The sequence below is a fragment of the Eulemur rufifrons genome, chromosome 28 (assembly GCF_041146395.1).
Source record: "Eulemur rufifrons isolate Redbay chromosome 28, OSU_ERuf_1, whole genome shotgun sequence".
Taxonomy (NCBI): Eukaryota; Metazoa; Chordata; class Mammalia; order Primates; family Lemuridae; genus Eulemur; species Eulemur rufifrons.
The window spans coordinates 40986167-41001548 of NC_091010.1; positions in this window are offsets into that span (position 1 = coordinate 40986167).

The following is a 15382-nucleotide window of genomic DNA, read 5'->3' on the forward strand; positions in this document are numbered from 1 at the left end:
TTTTTTAAAAAATTTAAGAACTTTCACTATTTGAAAGACATTTTAAAAAGAATGAAAAGAGGCTGGGTGTAGTGGCTCATGCCTGTAATCCCAGCACTTTGGGAAGCTGAGATGGGAGAAATGTTTGAGGCCAAGAATTCAGGACCAGCCTGGGCAACATAATGAGAGTCCATCTCTACTAAAAATAATTTTTTAAAAAAAGAATGAAAAGAGCCACAGAATGGGAGAAAATAAATGTGCAAATCATGTATTTGATAAAGGACTTCTATCTTGAATAGATCAAAAATATATAAAGAACTGTCAAAACTCAAGAAGGAAACAGCCCAATTTAAGAATGGGCAAAAGATTTAAACAAACACATCCCCAAAGAAGATACACAGAAGGAAAATAAGCACATGAAAATATGCTTAACACCTTTTCTAATAGGTGTGTAGTAGTGTATCACTACCATTACACATTTATGAGAATAGCTCAAAATTTTTAAAACTGACAATAGCAACTGCTGATGAAGATGCACAGCAACTGAACTCATATTGCTATTTGGAATGCAAACTAGTACAGCTACTTTGGAAAACAGTTTGGCAGTGTTCTATAAAGTTAAACATGCACTTACACATGGCCCACCAATCCCACACTTAGGTATTTACCTAAGAGTAATGAAAACATATGTCCACACAAAAACGTGTACCACAAATGTTTATAGCAGCATTATTCATAACAGAAAAAGGGTGGAAACAATCTAAATGTCCGTCAACTGACAAATATATAAACAAAATGTGGTATATTCATACAATGGAATATTATTTGGCCATAAAAAAGGGATGAAATACTGATACATGCTACAACATGGATGAACCATGAAACATAGTAAGTGAAAGAAGTCAGTCACAGAAGACAACATATAAGATTCCATTCATATAAAATGTCCAAAACAGGGAAATCTAGGGGCAGAAAATTAATGGTTGCTTTGGGTTGGGAGTGCAGTATAGGAGGGTGATAAGTAAAGGGTACAGATTTCTTGGTGAGGTGATGAAAATGTTTTAAAATTGTGGTGATGGTTGCACATATCTGAATATACTAAATATCATTGAATTGTGCACTTTAAATGGGTGAATGGTGTGCGAATTATATCTCAATAAAGCTGTTTTTTAAAACAAATATTAGGGAACCCCAAAGACAAGAGGGGAAACAAAAACAAGGACTCCAGAGGAAACTGAAGCCTCTGACACCTACACCTACAGCAGACATTAAGGGCAGCCATACAAACATAAAATCTCACACTAAAGTCTTATTTATTTCAGTTGCTACTTCTCAATATATGTCTCCTTTTCAATGACAACAACATAAAAAATTGCAAGACATGCTAAGGCAAGAAAGGACAACCAGAAGAGACAAAGCAAGCATGAATAACATTTAAATATGGCAAACATTTAAATATGGCAAAGTATCAGAGCAGATGTCTAATATAAGTATTATTAACATGCTAGGGGCTGTAATGGAAAAAGTGGACAGCATGCAAGAACAGATGGGTAATATAAAAAGAGACTGAAAATCTAAGAACCAAAAGGAAATGCTAAAAATCAAAAACATTGTAACTGAATGAGAAATACCTCTGATGGGCTTACCAATAGACTGGACATGGCTGAGGAAAGAATCCATGAGCTTGAAGACAAAGCAATAGAAACTTCCCAAACTGAAACACAATGATAAAAACATAATGGAAAGGACACAACCATATCTAAGAACTGTGGGGCAATTACAAAAGGTATAACATGTAGAATGGGGATATCAGAAGGAGAATAAAGAAGAACTCAGTAATGGCGACTGAAAATTTTCCAAAATTAACATCAGACACCAAACCACAGATCTCTGTTATAGGTACCAGCACTATGCATGAAGTGTTATTTGAAAGTGAATTTAGATTAGTATAAATGTAAACTGCCAACCCTAGGGACACCACTAAAAACATTTTAAAAACAAGTATAATTGATAGTCTAAGAGTGGAGTGAAAACAGAATTTTTTGATATGCTCAACTAAATCCAGAGAAGGCAGAAAAAGAAGCGAAGATTTAAAAGGAAAGAATGAAAGTAACAAATAGAAATTAGCTATAAATATGGTAGATATTAATCCAACTATATCAATCACTTTAAATTTGAATGGTCTAAATACACTAATTAAAAGACAGAAATGGAGACAGTAGATAAGAAAAAAATAAAACCCAACTATATGTTAACTACAAGAAACCAACTTTAAATATAAAGACACAGATAGATGAAAGGGATAGAATCCCCTTACACACATTAGCCTTTAGGATGGCTACTATTAAAAAAAAAAAAAAAAGAACAGAAAATACCAAGTGTTGGCAAAGATGTGGAGAAATTGGAATCCTTTGGCACTGCTCTTGGGAATGTAAAATCATGTAGCCATTGTGGGAAACAGTATGGCAGTTCCTCTAAAAAATAAAAATAGAATTACCATATGATCCAGCAATTCCACTTCTGGGTATATATCCAAAAGAATTGAAAGCAAGGTCTCAAAGATACTTGCACACCCTGTTTATAGCGTTATTCACAATAGCCAACAAGTGGAAACAACCCAAATGTCCATCAACAGATGAATGAATAAACAAACTGTATATACGTACAATGTAATATGATTCGGCTTTTTAAAAAGGAAATTCTGACACATGCTACAACATGGATGAATCTTTAGGACATTATGCTAATAATGTGAATATTAAAATAAGCCAGTCATAAAAAGACAAATACTGTATGATTCCACCTATATGAGGTTTCTGGAGTAGTGAAATTCATAGAAACAGAATGCATAATAGAATGGTGGTTGCCAGGGTATAGAGGGGAGGGAAAACAGAGAGTTATTGCTCAATGGATACAGAGTTTCAGTTTTGCAAGATGAAAAAGTTTTACAGATCCATAGCAGGACAATGTGAATATGCTTAACATTCCTGAACTGTATGCTGAGAAATAGTTAGGATAGTAAATTTAATGTTTTTTACTTCAATTAAAAATAAAAATTAAAAAATAAAGAGATGGAGAAAGATATACCATGTTAACATAAAGCAGAAGAAAGCTGAAGTAGCTGTATTAATTTCAGACAAGGCAGAATTCATAACACGAAAATTATTAGGGATAATGAGGAGCATTACCTAATATTAAGGGGCCAATTCTCCATGAAGACAACAATTCTTAATGTGCATGCACCTAACAACGACAGATCATCTCAATATGTGAGGCAAAAACTGACAAAGCTAAACTGTAGTGAGAGGCTTCAACACATACCAGTAATTAACAGATCTAGCAGGCAGAAAATCCATAAGAATTTAGCTGAACTGAACAACACCCAACAGAATAAACATACTTCTCAAGGTGACATGGAACATTGACCAAGATAGACCGTATTCTGGGCCATAATGCACATCTCAACAAACTTAAAACAACAGAAATCATACAAAGTATGTTCTCAGACCACAATAGGATTAAACTAGAAATCAATTAATGGGAAGATAGCTGGAAAATTCTAAGATATTTGGAAATTAAACACATTTATAAATAACACATGGGTCAAAGAAGAAATCTCAAAAGAAATTTTAAAATATTTTGAGGAAGTGAAAATACAACAACTTGTGGGATGTAGTAAAAGCAGCACCTCAAAGAAATTTATAGTTGTTTTTTTGTTTTGGGGGGGTATTTCTTGAGACAGGGTTTTACTCTTCACACTGGCTAGAGTACAGTGGCATCATCATAGCTCACTGCAACCTCCAACTCCTGGGCTAAAGCGATCTTCCTCCCTCAGCCTCCCTAGTAGCTGGGACTACAGGCACATGCCACCACACCCAGTTATTATTCTATTTTTTGTAGAGACAGGGTCTCGCTCTTGCTCAGGCTGGTCTCAAACTCCTGAGGTCAAGCCATCCTCCTGCCTTGGCCTCCCAGAGTGCTGAGATTACAGATGTAAGCCACTGTGCCCAGCCAAATTTATAGTATTGAATGCACATATTACTAATGAAGATATAAAAATCAAAAGCCTAAAGTTCCACTTTAGGAAGCTAGATAAAGAGTAACATAAAACTAATGCAAACAGGAGAAAAACAATAAAAATTAGGCCGGGTGCGGTGGCTCACGCCTGTAATCCTAGCACTCTGGGAGGCCGAGGCGGGTGAATCGCTCAAGATCAGGAGTTTGAGACCAGCCTGAGCAAGAGCGAGACCCCCGTCTCTACTAAAAATAGAAAGAAATTATCTGGCCAACTAAAATATACATAGAAAAAATTAGCCGGGCATGGTGGCGCATGCCTGTAGTCCCAGCTACTCGAGAGGCTGAGACAGGAGGATCACTTAAGCCCAGGAGTTTGAGGTTGCTGTGAGCTAGGCTGACGCCACGGCACTCACTCTAGCCCGGGCAACAAAGCGAGACTCTGTGTCAAAAACAAACAAACAAACAAAATAAATAAATAAAAATTAGAGCAAAAATCAATGACATTGAAAACAGGAAAATGATAGAGAGTATCAAGAAACCAAAAGTAGATTCTTTGAAAAGATCAGTAAAATTGATAAACTTCTAATCAGGCTAACAAAAAAAAAAAGAGAGAGAGAAAGAGAGAGAGAGATGACACTACTCATAACAGAAAGGGTATCACTACTGATCCTGGGGGCATTAAAAAGATAATAAAGGAATATTATTAATAACTATGCCCACAAATTTGATAACTTGGATGAAACTGATCAATTCTTTGAAAGGCACAATCTATTAAAACTCACAAAGGAGAAACAGGTAATCTGAATAGGGAGATTGACTCAATAATAACTTTCCAAAACAGAAAGCTCCAGCCCCAGATGTTTTCACTGACGAAACACCTACAGAAAAAGGACACCAATTCTCCACAATCTCTCCCAGAATATAGGAGCAGGAGGAACACTTCCTCTACTCATTGTGTGAGGACAGCAGTCCCCTTCCCCTAACTCATGGTTTCACTTTCCTCTGTTCAGTTACCCACGGGCAACTTTGGTCCGAAAATATTAAATGGAAAATTCCAGAAATTAACAATTTGTAAGCTTTCAATTACACTCTGAGTAGCGTGAGGAAATCTCATGCTATCCCGCTCCATTCCACCTGGGGCATAAATCATCCCTTTGTCCGGTGTATCCACACCGTACCCACTTCCCACCCATCAGCCGTCGACCCGAAGCAGATGAGCCTTCTTCTGATGTATCAACATAAGGTCAACAGTAGCCTAACACTATGTCACAGTGCCTACGTCATTCACCTGACTTCATCTAATCACATAGGCATTTCATTATGTCATCACAAGAAGGGTGAGCACAGGACAATCAGGTATTTTGAGAGAGACCACATTTACATAACTTTTATTACAGTATATTGTTGTAATTGTTCTATTTTATTATTAATCTCTTCCTGTGCCTACTTTGTAAATTAAACTTTATCATAGGTATATATGTATACGAAAAACATAGCATAGGTAGGGTTCAGTAGTGTCTACGGTTTCAGGCATCCTCTGGGGGTCTTGGAACGTATTCTCCACCAATAAGGGGGACTACTGTATTCTAATACCAAGCCAGATAAAGACACTACAAGAAAAAAAAAAACAACTATGGACAATTATCTCTTGTGAATATAAAAACTATGGACAATTATCTCTTGTGAATATAAATGCAAAAATCCTCAACAAAATAGCAAATCAAATCCAAACATATATACACCATGACCAGGTAGGCTTTATGCAGATATTCAAGGCTGGTTCAACATTCTAAAATCAATGAATATAAGGAGCAAAGGCAATTCGGTGGAGAAAAGATGGCCTTTTCAACAAATGGTGCCAGACATCCACATGCAAAAGAAAAAAAAAAAAAGATCTAGACACAGACACATACTTTACACCTTTCACAAAAACTAACTCAAAGTCTATTGGACACAGACCTAAATGTAAAACACAAAACTATAGGCTTCTAGAAAATAAAATAGGAAAACATCTAGATGACCTAGGGTTTGGTGATGACTTTCAGATACAACATCAAAGGCAGCATCCATGAAAAAACTGATGGGTTGAACTTCATTAAAATTAAAAACATCTGTGAAAGATACTGTCACAAGAATAAGACAAGCCACAAACTGGGAAAAAATATCTGCAAGATACATAAAGGATATGTATCCAAAATTTATTTTAAAAAACTCTTAAAATCCAACACTAAGAAAACTATGAACCCAATTAGAAAATGAGCAAAAGACACCTCAACAAGACACCTCACCAAATACGAGAGGCAGGTGGAAGTTAGCATATGAAAAGATGTTCTACATCACATCTCATCAGGGAATGGCAAATCAGAACAACCAGTTACCAGTAAACACCTCTTAGAATGGTGAAAATGCAAAACGCTGATAATACCAAATGCTGTAAAGGATATAGAACAGAAACCCGTTGCTGGTAGAAATGCAAAAAGGTACAGTGACTTTGGAAGATGGTTTGGCAGTTTCCTACAAACTTATATGTAGCCTTACCATACAATCCAGCCATCAGGCTCATAGATGCTTACAACCCAAATGAACCAAAAGCTATGTCCACACAAAAACCTGCACATGGATATTCAGAGCAGCTTTATTAATAATTGCCCCAAACAGGAAACAACCAAGATGCCCTTCAGTAGGTAAATGGATTAAAAAAAAAAACAAAAAAAAAAACAACTGGTACATGCATACAATGGGATATTATTCAGTGATAAAAAGAAATGAGCTATGAAGCCAGGAAAGGACATGGAGAAACCCTAAGTGCATATTGCTGAGTGAAAGAGCCAGTCTTAAAAGGCTACATATTGTGTGATTCTGACTATGTGACATTTTGGAAAAAACTCAAACTACAGAAACTAAAAAGAATTGGTGGTTGCTAAGGATTCAGGGGAGAGAGAAGGGATGAATAGTGGGAGCACATGGGATTTGTAGGGCAGTTAAATTCTTCTTCTGTATTTATTGACGTTACTATTCCAACAACATTGGACCATTTGAAACAAATCGGCAAGGTACAGAGATCAAGCTACAGAGAATTATGCTGAACAAAGCCAGTACCCAAAAGTTATATATTAACGTGTTTCCATTTATATGATATTCTTGAAATTATGAAGTCACAGAACTGAGGAATAGATTAGTGGTCGCCATGGGTTAAAGGGGGTGGGAATGGGAGGGAAGTGATTTTGACTGTGAAAGGGCAACGTGTTCTTTGCGGTGCTGGAAACGTTCTGCATCTTGAATTTATCAATGTCTCTCTGCTACATAGTATTGCATTTGTGGATATACTGTAATTTAGCCATTCTAATACTGCCCGGCATTTGGATAGCTTCCATTTGGGGGCTGTATGAATAGTGCTGCTGTGATCATTCCTGGACATGTCTTTTGAACATACTCCGTATTTCTGGTGGGCACATACCTGTAAGCGATAAGCCTGCGTTACAGGATACATACACGTTCAGCTTTTGTAAGAACTTTCCAAAATAGCTGTATCATGCTATGGTTAGAGAGTGTCCTCCAAAAGTTCATGTGTTGGAAACTTAATCTCCAATGCAACAGTGTTGGGAGGTGGAGCCTAAGAGGCGATCAGGTCAGGAGGGCAGAGCCCTCAAGAATGGATTAATGTTGTTATCATGGGAGTGGGTTAGTTATCTCCACACTGGGTTGCTATAAATCGAGTTTGGTCTCTGGTTTCTGTCTCATGTGCTTGCCGGCCCCTCTGCCATGTTATGACACAACAAGATGCCCTTGCCAGATGCCAGCGCATCTCTTGGACTTTTCAGCCTCTAGAACTTTAAGAAATAAATTTCTTTATAAATTATCCATTCTCAGGTATTCCGTTATAGCAACCGAAAACAGACTAAGACATACCACGTATGCTTCTTCCAGTACTTATCTAGATCTTCCCTAACGTGGTATTTTCAGTCTTTTAAATTTTAGTCACTCTAGGTATGTTTTGGAATTGCATTTTGGTTTTTAATGATGAATAACAAAATTGAGCAGGCCGGGCGAGGTGGCTCACGCCTGTGATCCTAGCACTCTGGGAGGCTGAGGCGGGTGGATCGTTTGAGCTCAGGAGTTCGAGATCAGCCTGAGCAAGAGCAAGACTGTGTCTCTACTAAAAAGAAATTAGCTGGACAACTAAAAATATATAGAAAAAATTAGCCAGGCATGGTGGCACATGCCTGTAGTCCCAGCAGCTCGGGAGGCTGAGGCAGGAGGATCACTTGAGCCCAGGAGTCTGAGGTTGTTGTGAGCTAGGCTGACGCCACAGCACTTTAGCCCAAGCAACAGAGCAAGACTCTGTCTCAAAAAAAAAAAAGGTTATAAAAATGATACTGGGATAGGCCAGGTACGGTGGTTCACGCCTGTAATCCTAGCACTCTGGGAGGCCGAGGCGGGAGGATGGCCCGAGGTCAGGAGTTCGAGACCAGCCTGAGCAAAAGCGAGACCCTGTCTCTACTAAAACTAGAAAGAAATTAGCTGGACAACTAAAAATACATAGAAAAAATTAGCCGGGTTTGGTGGCACATGCCTGTAGTCCCAGCTACTCGGGAGGCTGAGGCAGAAGGATCGCTTGAGCCCAGGAGTTTGAGGTTGCTGTGAGCTAGGCTGACACCACAGCACTCTAGCCCAGGCAACAGAGTGAGACTCTGTCTCAAAAACAAAACAAAACAAAACAACAAAATTGAGCAAAAGGCCCTTGTCTTTTGAAAAGAGACCAGGTGCACAAAACAACTCCTTACTTTAAGGACCAAGACTTGCCAAGGGAGTTTTTCCTACATTTACAACAAAATTTATTATGTTTAGGCCTGCACTGAAGGTGACAAGCTGGAATGTTTCCCTTAAATTTAATAGCTGAGCCCAAACCATCTTACCCAAAGGTCTGACCAGTAACAGCAAAGAGGACAATGACAGGCTCCAGGCTGACCCTCGGGGGCCAGAATGAGACGTTGAGATGAGAGCACATGCAGGGACAGCAGAGCCCTCTTCATCCAAATGCAAACAATGGCGACACTCGCTCTTGCTCCCTTCGCACTGCACTTACACACTAATACATAATGGGATGGAATAAAGAGAGCTTTCAGCTGTCTGTTTCAGCGAATGGCAACACTTCAGTCATTTATCCGTGGGGGACCCACTTGGACCCCCCAGAGTTGATATGAAGATTGTAAACCGAAGACATTTGAGATTCAATAGATGTAAAAATAAGCTTTTTCTGAGCTTCCTTTATCTGACTAAAGGCAGAAAGTTCTGAGAGCGAGGCTGCCGTGAATGCCCTCTGTGGGAGCTTTACTGGCAGAAAGGTGGAGCCCACTGGCACCTGCACAAACAAGCATCATCACAAACTGTATCTCCTAAAACTCATTTGTCTTTCCTAAAGAAATCACTTCATCTGCCCCTAGAAGCCTGTTTCTCCCTGTCCGTTTCCCTCATCAAGTTAGGTCTATAAACCCCGATCTCTAGTTACCAAGGGAACCACTTCTTTTGTGCACTCCATATGCGTTTGGATAAACTTTGTCTTTTCTACTAATTTTTTTTGGTTAATTTGCAGAGGCCCCATCACTAAACCTAAGCTGGTAAAGGAAAGAGTTTTTCCTCCCAACAATCCTTTGAATAGCATTAGGACCCGTCAATTTGTGCTCCCCTCCCCTCCCATTAAGCAATAACCTGTTTGGTAGGACTGCATAGTTCTAGAATCATATTTGATTTAAAACATAGGACTAATTTGGGAGTGCTTATGTGAATATCGTTTCGCTGCAAAAGCATGTGCCAAGGTGAAATACCCCCAAGTCCCAGTTTTAAAAGGTGAATGTCCATCAGCGTTTGCTGGGGATGAATTTTCCTTTCTGGAAAGTACCTGAGACAACCTCTGGTCTTCTCAACAGTCAGGGCCTGTCCTGCACAGCCACTTAGTTAGCAGGTGTTTGGTATCTAGCAAGGGGACAGCTTCAAACCTCAGGCACAAGGAACGCCAAGACTACCAGCCTAGAAACAAGCTGCTGGTCACAGGGCACCACTCACTTACCTATCCCCCTTCATGCCAGGAGTTAGGACATTGGAACCTTTTTATCTATCCCCGTAATATTCTGAAATAAATTTTTTTTTTTTTAAAAAAAAACCTTTTTATCAGGGGATAAATGTGGGCTCCGAGTCAGACCTCTGAAAATAGGATTCCGTTTTTAGCTTAATGTATGTTATTATTTTTTAATATATAAAATCAGACTATCAAAAGGGGCTTGAAACATATTTCTCTCCCCACTCGCGGTGGAGGCACCAAAAGGGATCCAGAGCTCCGAATGTTCAATATCCCAGCGGCACCGTGAGCTTAAACTCGCTCCCGCTTTACCTTCAGGGGTCCGGGACGCTCTGCTGGCTGCAGGTGAGCTTGTGCTAAGGGGTCGCCGCGCTGCGCTTCAGGCCAGGTGGGCGCGGTGCACCCGCGGGGAGCTTACCTGCAGGGCTGCGACGAGGAGTAGATGGGCCACCACGACAGGCCAGGGCCGGGGCGGGGCGGGGGCGGGGGGGACAGAACTTGGGACCGGATTTGGGTACCAGCGGCAGGACGGGGCGCAGTGTGGGAGACGGGGGGTAGGGAGGTCTCGGAGGGAGCGGCCCCGGCTTCGCTCTCCCCGCCGGACACCCGGCGCCCGCGGACGCCCCCAGCCCACCCATCGCCTGGCGGGTGGCCCTGCCCGGTTCGCGATCCGGGTGGAGCGGCCCGCAGGGCCCGACTTCCGGCTGGGGGGCCACCCCCTCGCTGCCCCAAGGGCCCAGGCGCCCTGAGCGCCCTCGGCCGCGCGGGGAAGGTGCTGGCGGCCCGAGGCGCCGGCGCATTCGTTCTCTATCCTGGGCGTGATGGCCGGAGGGTTTAAGCATGAATACCTGTGCCCAGACCCCACCTGAAACCCATTCAGCCTGGGGGGCGGTGTGTGTGCGGAACGCTGGCACCCGCTTCTTCTGGAAAGCTCTCCAGGGGATTCGTTTGTGCAGCCCCTTGTGATCAGTTTTCTAAAAGGATTAGCAAGTACCCAGGAGGGTGCTTCCAGCACGTCCAAAATCGATATGGGATTTTGTACTAAAAAGACCCATTTTCTGAAATAATCGGAGAGCCTAGTGTAAAAGCTAAAACGAAGGTGGTATACTCACCTTTTCATCGACATTCTTGGTTATGATTGGTTATGAGAATTGGTTTCATGTGGCAAGTGCTGGGATTAAAAAACCCAATTCCACCTCTAAAACCCTTGAAAACACATTCACATGTGTCAACAATAAAATACTTGTGTGTCTTAAAGGAGAATTATTTGTGACAGAGAAAAGGTGAATTTTGCTGTAGTTAATTTGCTGTAAAGGGATGTGTCCAAGAAACAAAACCAGCTAATCAAACAAATCAGAATGTGCCAACGTTCCCACATGCAAACCAGATACTCGAAGCTGTTCCTTACTTGGCAAATGCAAAGGATGACAAGTGTCAGTACTTCATACAACTAGATTTAATAAGTTATTACAGAAAAAAAAATGAAGTCCAAACTACAAAGTTTAAGCAGTTGTAAGCAGTAGCTGCGTTGAGCTCCATGTTTAGTCACAGTACTGTAGTTCCATACAAGCAATATTAGTCCAAGCCCCAAAGGCAGAAGCTGAGTAAGGGTCACTAGCAAAAAACAATCTAAGAGAACAGGTAATAAAAGATACAATACATTTAAAATTAGTTGTTAGTTGAAAAACAAATACAGAGATCTTAGCTGTGAACACTCTAAAAGTTATGTCCATTATTTAGACAGCAAAAATACAAATACCTAATACTTTATACCCCAACAGAACTATATCCAGGAAAGAAAAAGAGAAGTTATCCTGTATTAGCACCCAAGTTTTCTACTTGTTGCAATTAACTTTGTTGTCATACAAATTTAAACGTCCCCGAATCATATATCCACTTCTTGACCCATTTTGGGGTATAGAGTAAGTCAACAGCATTTAATTATAAAATACTCTGTGGTAAGATGGAACACTATTGCAGCTGAGATAGAGAAGTTTGGTTATTATAAAGGAAAAAAAACCAAAGAAATGTTAGCTGACATACCATACAAACTAGTGAAAAGGCAACAGTCCATTCAAATAAATCAGTTTTAACAAAAGGTACTTTTTTTCACTAATCTGTGACTAATCTTTCACTCAAACCTTGCAAAGTAGAGATGTCACAATACTCAAATATTTAGGTAGGAGCTTTACCCAGTTAAATGCCATTTTGTTGCTAATATAATAGATAAAATGAAAACTAGCAGTTATTTGCTAATTGCATAAATGCAGTACGTTCTGCATTAGCCCATGCCTCACTAACAAGCTATAAAACACAAGATATAGGCAGAAATCTAAGCATAATCTTTATACCACTAAGCAAGAATTTTCCAATTTCTTTTCTTCTGTTCCTAATCATTTATTTGTAGTTAATGTAAAATTCCAACCAGTAGTACCCAATTTGAGTTAAAATTTTACATCACAACTTGATCTAATCTATATATTATTTACAAAACTGAATACATAGAGCGTACCCAAGAGCCGAATCTGGACACACGTTTCTCCGAGTTATTGATTAACCTCACCTCCGTGGCAACGGAACCGGAAGAGGCCATCGACAACCAGTAGAAACACATCATCTGTCTAGAGCAAGTCATTGGCTGTTCTGTTTACGCAACACCAGTTTTGCAGTTGTATGATTTTTTTTTTGTTTTAATTTTAGGTGCCATTGCAATGACACGCTGCCTTAACAGCACAGCTTCCAGGTGAGGAGGGTGTTGGAAAAAAAGGAGGGCAGACAGATCATGCACGGAGTTGCCACAATAAAAGGCAAACAAGGGCACCGGAACAGGGAGCAGGCAGGGGTGTGGAGGAAGATGCAGCCCGACACTTATACAGTGTCCATGTACAGTGGTGACATCCCTGTGTGCTTCCTCACTGCTGCCAACCGAGCCTTTCAGGGAGGTAACACAGGTGAGACACTGTGGTCGAAGTCTCCACGACACAGAAGGTGGTGTCCTCATAGCAACCTCCTTTGACTCAGGGACGTCACCACTGTAAATGCACATTAAGATTCAGCCTGGGAGAAAGGCATCGTCTCACACACGGACAGCAGTTGGTGGCAGATTCTCACACACACACACACACACACACACACGCACAAACACACAGAGGACATTAATGAAGAGTTAGAGGGGGAAAGCAATGAAACATTCTGTTGACCTGGCCAGGTTTTAAACCCGGGGGTATTTCAGTAGGAGTGACTTCATCATCAGGGCCACAGATTTGGCTGCACCTGGTGTTGTATAAATCCACTGTGACATCCCTAGAGAACTGTACTGTGACATCCCTAGTCTTACACTAAACCACTGTAATAAAGGAAAAGGCTTGTCAAAATCTCACATGTTCTGCTCATTCTGTCATTTTATTACCCAATTATCCATTACATTTCCAATCATTTTACATAACCAACCATTTTCATCGTTGTCACACTATTGTAAACCACATCAGCAAGTTAATACATAAAGCTTTGCATTTCAAAAAACTAGACACTTTAGTAACAATATTACAAAGGTTTTAGCTTCAAAAATAACTGAAATGAAAAAAATAAACTTTTAAAGAATTAGCATCATAAAATTAATTTATTCCAATAAAAATACAAAATAATATTATGACATTGACCAGATATGAAAGTCCCTCCCAGAAACAACTCTATTAATGATTGAGAAAGCACTCCTTAAAGAAAATACGAAATAAAATGAAAAATATGTAAATATGTTTAATTTTTTTCTTAGCAAAAAATCTTTCTAAAAATAACAATGAAAATTTGTCTCAGTACAAAGGCTACATTACTATTGAAAAAATACCAGCATGAAGAAAAGGTACATATTTGACAGTAGAAAAATGATTTCAGTGAATCACAATGTCTAAAGTTTGCAATGAAAATAAATCTGCAATAAAGATTTATGCCTTTTTTCTTTTCTTTTTTTTTCTATTTTTTATACAAACAGTACAAACAGTATTGCACATAACAACAAATAGTCGAGGTTAGGTTATAGCCTTCAAAAAATCGACTAGTTCAAGTGTCACATCAAGGAAAGGCCACAACAGGACCTGTGTTACCCAGGGGCTTCCCATCAAGTTGCAGGTCAGAACACATCTGTGTTTTAAAAAATAATTTCTTTTGAAGGACCCTCTCTTTTAATATAACATTAACAACTTGGGGGCACATTTATTTACAAAACAAAAGGGAACATGTTATAATTTAATAAACTAAAAAAGTTCTCTTTAAAAAAATACAAACAGAAGAACTCTTTCACAATCCTGGTCAGTCGTGCACAATCAACGCTTGATTATAAATATACAAATTAAGGGAAAGTAGTTTCCACCATCTATTCACAACTTTCAGCACCAAATGGAGTTTATTTTTTGTAACCTATTCTTCATGACAATGTTTTTTTTTTTTTTGCCTTCACTCTAGCTTTATGCTGTACAACCTTCCAGCTTTTTAAAAAAATCTCAGTGTTATTTTAGTACATGAAAGAGGGGTGCTTCTTCAAAAAGTTTTGCTTCTTTCACATAATTAGGTAGATTTCTGTAGGTTAGATATGATCTTTAATATTATAGTTATAAAGCTCTAACTTCTTCATTTTCAAAAAACACAAATAAGCATGAAAAAAATAAAGTTACCCATCTGTTAAATCATTTTCTTGCAGAATTAAATTAATATATATTTTTCTGAATAAACTTACTTAGAAAATATCATTTTCTTTCCTATATTTCAAAATTGAGGTATTGCAAAAGATCATGTCAGTCAGAAAGCATGCCTTTTTCCTTAAAAACAAAACAAAAAAATCTTCAGCCAACTTTTGAAAACTGTCTAGAATACAAAAAGTAGTAGTGCATAACAAAATTTCTTGTACAGATGAAAAAAACCCACAAACATAGAAAAAAACAAACAAAACCACACCTGGGCTGGAAAAAGCAATTATTACCAAAAAGCCCAGAGGTAACCTCAAAAGGGGAGGATTCTAATAAGCATTTTTAATCCAGTAAAAAACTATTTTCCTTTATGAAAACAAACTATAGTTTGAGAGCCAGTAATTGCAACTAAACATGGGAGAAAACAAAACAAAACAAAAACAAGCAATACTAACTTAAGACAGTACAAGGACATCACAGCACATAAAACGCAGCGACTTAAATCTATTCTGCAGTGTCATATCCAGTCAGATTGTCCCCAGAATTCCAAAATATAGGAAGAAGATTAAAAAAAGATTTACATAGTCTCACAATCATTGTGTGTGTTTATATATTACTATCTGCAGCCCAA